The sequence below is a fragment of the Chlamydotis macqueenii genome, chromosome 1, assembly GCF_036417535.1.
Source record: "Chlamydotis macqueenii isolate bChlMac1 chromosome 1, bChlMac1.mat, whole genome shotgun sequence".
Taxonomy (NCBI): Eukaryota; Metazoa; Chordata; class Aves; order Otidiformes; family Otididae; genus Chlamydotis; species Chlamydotis macqueenii.
This window is the reverse complement of record NC_141556.1, coordinates 94,710,082-94,717,133: the sequence shown is the minus strand read 5'-3', so window position 1 is coordinate 94,717,133 and position 7,052 is coordinate 94,710,082.

Sequence of the window (7,052 nt, the reverse complement as noted above, 5' to 3'; positions counted from 1 at the left end):
CACCAAGCAGACTTCCCACTTCCCTTCTGCTCCAGCAAATCTGCTGCAGATCCTCACTCAGGCAGCTGTGCTGCATTCCCCACTCCAGGGACAGGCAGGAACACAGCTTCCCATTTTCCCCAGACTGTTCTGTTCCCCTTTGGGACTAACGGCAGCTCTTCCAGGGCTCCCTTTCAGAGCCAAAGGCTGCCTGGAGCACATCCAGGGAGTTTATCATTGACACTGCTGCACCAAAGAAGAGAAAGCACCAGGCAACTACGAATATGAAAAGGAGGTTAGAAAGGTAGCTTACCTGTCCTAGCTACTTCATGTGCTTAAGACTTTCAGTATCTGTGAGTAAAGCCAGAGAATTAAAGACCAAAAGGACAGCCAATCTGCTGTAGAACAAGTATTGAAATTGAGAACAAGCAAGCTGCAATGAGGAGAGGATAAGTGAATGAACTCCACCCTGGAGAGCTCAGCACTGCAAGAGAGCTGTGGCATGAATCTTGAAAACATGGACTCCAATAGCACGTGCATCCACCTTTCACTTCAAGCTGAAGGGGCTGTAGGAGCTAATGATAGGAAGAAGAAAAGCAAGTTCAGGCTGTAGAGTTTCTCAGTGTCTCCTGTTTCTCCTCAGGTCCCACAGCCTCTACACTCATCAGCAGTGGTAACTTCCTCAGCTCATTGTCCATGCACTTCCCACACCAGAAAACATGTGCTGCAAGTTCTGAAGGGACTGGAGAACTTCCCAGTCCCTTCAGCTGGTGTAACAAAACTAAACAGGAAGAGACAACACAAAGACTGCTGCTCAAATGCAGTTCAGCACAGTACTAACAAAACAGCCTTGGCTGCTTCACTGCCGATCCTCACAACCCCACATTGTTCGAGAATTGTTTAGGCTTTTGTAACGGTTTACTGCTTTCAGCCCAACACAGGAACAATTTCAACACAATGTACAGAGACCTTACATTTTCCAGGGCATCCTTCGTGACCATGGGCTTCCCAGTTTTTACAGAAAAATTAAAGAGGCTGCAACTGGTTTTATCTAGGCATTGCGTACACAATTTCCTGCTATTTCTTCCTTGTTCAATGTTGCCTTGCACATGCCAGAAAGAGTAGGCAAACAGGATCTTGTCAAGCAAAGAGATCAACTTGAGCAATCCCAAAGCCCTCACATTCACAAATTCTGCCAGAAATGACTTGGGTTGTGCCTGAAAAGGTCCTAGGAATCCTCAAGAAGTCCCCACTGGGACAACAGGTACAATCGCACAGGGTGGCACGTTAACTCCATCGGTCTTGATGCTCCTGCAGGGAATGCAGCACAGCGCCAAGGAACAATGTGGATTGCTTGCAGGACTTGTGGCAGTCACACACAGCTTTCCAGACCCACAAGAAGTTACGATAGGAGTGTCACAAGGGACACATTTGAAAATATCCTTATGTATAAGCAAAACCCGTGCCAAGCTACAGACAGAAAGTGAGAATTAACTCCATCAGCAACACAGATAAGGTTAAGGAAGCCCATGCAATAAAGATCTGCCAAGATCTCTATCTGCTGTCCCATGTACACCAAAGTATACTTTGGTTCCTTCTACCTATCCCCCAAATTGATGCATTATATCGCCACAGATCATTCACAAATGCAGTACTATGGCTTGAAATCAATGATAAACTGATGCAAGCTATACTTGGACAAAACGGTTTGTGCTTTTGCAACTGTATCAATACAGTAGAGAAAAGTTAGTTTTCAGATCATAACACTTGAATGAAGGAGCAAAATACCTCACCTACCATCTGCACATGACTGAAGAGAAGTTTTTCAAATCACACCGTCATACACAAAAGAAACTCAGCTGCTGGCATATATAAGGATTTCAGTCCATAAGTATCTATTTCCATTTGAACCGTCCACTAGATATATTTATCTCTTTATTTTCCAATTCTAGCCAAATATCTTAATGTCCTATCTTATGACAAATATGAATCAAGAACAGGGACAAAAGGGACCTTCAACCTGAGCTCCCGAAGTGTAATGGTTACTATCCCTACAGTACACAGCATTTAAACTAATAGTACAGCTTTAAGGTCTTAACTGCTCCAAGAGAAAACAGCAGTGCTTTTTTTTTTTTTAAGACTTGAAGTGAAGCCACTTTAACTATGTCCACTTCTGTCTTTCAAATATCTTCATAGAAGAGTAAGAAGAGTCTCGCTTAAAAACCTCAGCTAACTTTTTCAGTGTAATGAAGTGCAAACACATAGTAAAGAGTTTAAAAATACCCACTAACCTCCATGCGTGAAATGAGAGCTAAGCAAAACAAAGTTTTGAGGGTTTGGGGTTTTGTTGTTGTTTGGGTCTGGTTTTTTTGTTGGTTTGTTATTTTTGTTTGGTGTTTTTTTTTGTTTTGTTTTTTTTGTGTGTGTGTGTGTGGTTTTTTTTTTTGGTTGGTTGTTTGTTTTTTTTTTTGTTTGTTTGTTTTTACCTTTGGGATGACTGTCCTGCAGTAAAATAGGACTTTCATATATGTCTGAGCTCCTGGACTGTTTGTGTGTCAAAGCCTGAAAGACATTTAATTAGTCTTCATTCATTTAAGCACAGACCAGGTACCTGACCAAAATAAAACAGCAGCAGGAACAATATGCTTTGCTATTCTACTTCTCCTGATAAGCCCATAGCCTTAACTCTCTTTCTAGAAAGCTCTGCACAGAATACTGACACATCTTTTAATTCTAACACAGTAGGGAACTGAACATGAAAGACAGGGACAATATAGAAACAAAGGACTGCCAGTCATCAATACCAATTTCAGTGGCATCTACTAACCAACTGGTGTATAAATTTCAAGTACCCTACTCTTACTGTCTTCAACACTGAAACAGTGGGCCACTAGATGTCTCAGCTGTACCAAGTCATGAATACTAAAGCTCACCTTGTCATCACTGTTATGTATTTCTAAATGCTTCATCTCCAAAAAGGCCCTCCAATGGTACAAAAATGACTATTATTATGATAAGAGTCAAGATCAAGTACAAATTAGGATTTTCAATAAATGTACAAAGCATTTATTTAAAAGTCAAAACTCAGAGGTACAAACAAAATATTTAAGAAACAATAAATCCAGAAATGCAAACACTTATAGAAAATATATGAACTGTACCAATTTAACCACCCACCATTCTTCACAGAAAATAGTGAGAAGTAGAAAGACAAATTGATGCCCAATTATTCTTTTTTTTCAGATTCTAGTTTAGAGGTAGACCATTACTGTGAAAGACTCAACAAAATTTAGTTCAGTAGAATTATGCTACAAGTGAATTTGGCCCATATACTTATAAATGTTACAAAGCCAGAAAACAAGTTTCTTATTGAGAGCTCTTATACAATAAAATTTGGTGTGGCACTTTCCAAGACATAAAGCACCTTTCCTGATAAATACTGTTGTATGCTTTCACAAGTGAAGGATCCCGTGCTTTTTCCATTACTGACACAAAGAAAGCATTTAAAAATAGACAGAAAGTCTCAACTTTTTGACAGGCATATAGAAAGCAAATGTTTTTCAGTAACTCGGCCTAGAAAGCCAAACTGGGAAAAAGCCTGTAACTATGAAAGAAGACTTTTTCAAAGACTTCATGAATACTTGATGCTTACTTATTTGGGTGGCACAGTCCCAAAGGGAAAAAAAAAAAATTTAATACAACAGAAAAAAAAAAAGTCTCTTTTCCACCAGCTAAAAGCAGGGGAACTGACCAGCTTTTACATTTTATTGTTATTCAGTGTCAGCTAAAGGCTACAATTCTATCCTCCCAGAAAAAGTGTATCTGCGTGAGACACATTGTAACTTCAAGTCCAGTAAAAAGTACCCAGGTAGTCTCAAAGGAATGTATCTTACAATTTCGTTCATCAAACAACTTGCTACGAGTAGAAATTAAGACTGGAGTTCTTCAGACAATATATACAAATTCATAAAAACCAGGAACAATTTGCAAGCTCAATAACATAAAATTATTCAGGAAAAAAAAACCAAAACTCGTTTTTTTTTTTTAATATACAGACAGGCTGGCTCCTAAGTGCATTATTTAAATTGCTGCATGCAAATAGAATCTATGGCTGCTTAAGGAACTTAACTATAAGCAAACTGTTAGTTTACAAGGACTTTCAAGTATTTGCTGAAAGATGCTTGTGCTTTAGAAGCAACAAAACAAAATTTTCAGTCTTAATGCCTTCTTGCTTTGTGGTACAAGAACACTTCTAGAGATGTAAATATGATCAAACTCCAATTTAGACAGCCAGTTCACAAGGACTGACCTTCAGCATGACTCTGCTTCTTTTAAGGAAATGAAAGCAGAGTTAGGCCAATGTTCAGTACCTTTTAAAAATTCCATCCTTGCCACACGTACTTTGTTTACAAAATAGCACCACACAGGAAGAGTCACTACAAAAAAAAAAAAAAAAAAAAAAAAAGAAATAGAATTGCTGCATTTATTCAGCAATTAAATGTCCCATTCATTTAAATGACAGTTTCAGGTACTAAAAACGGAGTTGTGACCATTAAGCTCAGTTCATGGAAGAAGGCAGAAACAGAAATTTACTTACCGTCATTAAAGGCATTGCCTTGTGTGTTTCTTTTGTAAATAAGTTATCCAACAGAAAGGAATCAATATAATTCAAATACCTTAAAAAACCCTTGAAATACAAAATGGGAACAGGCCTGTTTTCATTATATTCTCCTGCCTTTCCAAATACCCTCCGAAACAGTGTCTATCAAATATTATACACAGTAGAAAACATGCGTTGTTGATTACATGAAAGACTGAAATTTGTGAATTATAAAAATACCTGGGAGAAAACTAAAACAGCAGTCATAAAAGAGTTGGTGTTACCATTGCAAATTAAAACTGAAAATACAGGTAAATTCCACCTTCCTCCTTGTCCCCACCTTCAGAAAAGCAGGCAAAAGAGTAACTTCTGCCATAGGCTAGCTGAAAGAGGCTTCCCTGTGCCAAACACCCAATTTGGAGCAAAACTATTTGTGTGGCACAGTTTAAATTGTTAGTCTGAGATATATTTAGCTGATTTTCCTCAGGCAAATTAAAGAAGCGCTTAAACTGTACTCACAGCAGAGCTGACAACATTGCCTGACAACCATTAGTAATCTCTTCCATCAACACTGGGGCATCAGCTCAGAAGAAAGTACAACACACAAGCTTTCTTTCTACAAAGCACGTTCTTCTGTTGAGTCTGAAGCCTTGCAAAAGGAAAATGCTGAAAGACATACAATATTAATACAGGGAAATTTCAGACACGGATTTTCATACAGTAGGCCTTCTGATTCTTTTATGAAATCTCCATCATCTCCAGAGGGAGCTGTGCATCTCTCTCCAGGTAAAAGAATATTACATATCTAGATTAAGAAAACTTACACAGACAAAGAAGAGCAAATGTTAAGCCATATACTAAACTATGATATTTCTATATTATGATTCCTTGAGGGCTCAAAATGGACTGAAAGAAGCCATTTTTAAGTATACATCCAGTATGATTCCTTATTTTTTCACTCTGTTGCCTACTACGTCTTTCCCTGTATGTATTCTAATGGTCAGGATGAAAGTATTTTGTGTATTTACAAATTAATTATATTCAACTGTGTAAAAACTAATCCAAAGCTTCAACATTCTTTGTGATTTTTGTATATTTAGGCAACTCATCTTCTACACATGCAAGATACTTCTCAGAACATCAGGAAAAAAAAAAAATCCTATTTCACAGCTTCCCCAAAAGAGTAAAAGAAAGCTGATTACGTGTTGGTACACACTTTGCTGTACCTTTATAAAATCAGTTTTGGATACATGGGTTACAAGTTTAAAAAAAAGCCAACAGTTGACCTATGCATTAGTTAAAATAAGTTGTCTCAAGTGTGTGTTTGTAAGCCCTAATAACAGTGGAAATACCAAGAAACGTCTAGGGCTTCCATGAAAAATTAAGTTTGACCAAGTTTTCTCCCTTTGACACCTCCAAAATGAAAGTTGTTTCTCCTCTTTCTAAATCTGCAGCAAAAGTGACAATAACACAAAACAGCAAAAATACATATGGTCTCTCAGCACCTTCAGTAAGTGAAACATTTTTATCCAGACAGTGGTCCAGTTTCTCCCAGGTCTTGCATAGGCTTACTACAACACTGTGACACAAAAGAGAACTTACTGTTTTATTACACCTAACCACTGCCTCCAGAGTGTAAGGTCCAACAACCACTTCACAGACATAAATAATTTATCTCTCAAAACACAAAGAAAGTCTCTTCAAAGGTTTACACAAGACTTTTTTTTTTTTTTCCCTTTCAACAGACTGACAGTCAAAGAGTCAAATCCTATGAACTCTGGAGATCTCCAAGCACGGCTGATTTAAATCTAAGTTGAGAACCTTTAGAGGACAAGGGTACGACGATGTAGACTACACAGTTCTTTGCACAGTTAATTAGATGCTGTGATACATTAATGCACCTGTACAACTTTCAATACCCAAGAACACTCATGCTGTAATTATTCATATGCTTATGCTAAAAACATGACGTAACTAGACTGAGTTAGAAAGACAGCGCATTAAGAATCTACCACCTCAGTTGTCTGTGTTTTTTTTTTTTTTTTTAAATGCTCTCATGTATGCAAGGCACAGTAACATGTCAACTTGACTGCAGTGACAGCTCTTTTGAGAGGTTAGTGCCTTAGAACTTATTTTTTTGGGACTGAGGAAAAAGAGATGATGGTTACTTTAAGCACAGAGGCAAGCTTTATGCTTCCAACATGAACTTCACCACTCGGCAAAAGGCACGTACAAGACCAACACACCATTTGTTCTAAATAAAGGCTATTTTGAGGCCTCAAGTGGATACTGGCCTCATGCCAAACTCCTGAGTAGTGGTAAATTTCAGCTCAGAACCTAAGGTAGACAAGCAACCAAAGCTTTTACAAAAGTTAAATTATTTTACATGGTAACATGGCCATAAAAGTAACTTTAAAACAGCACTAATTGATTTTAATGACCCCATAGCACCAGAAATTAACCTGTGGGTTCA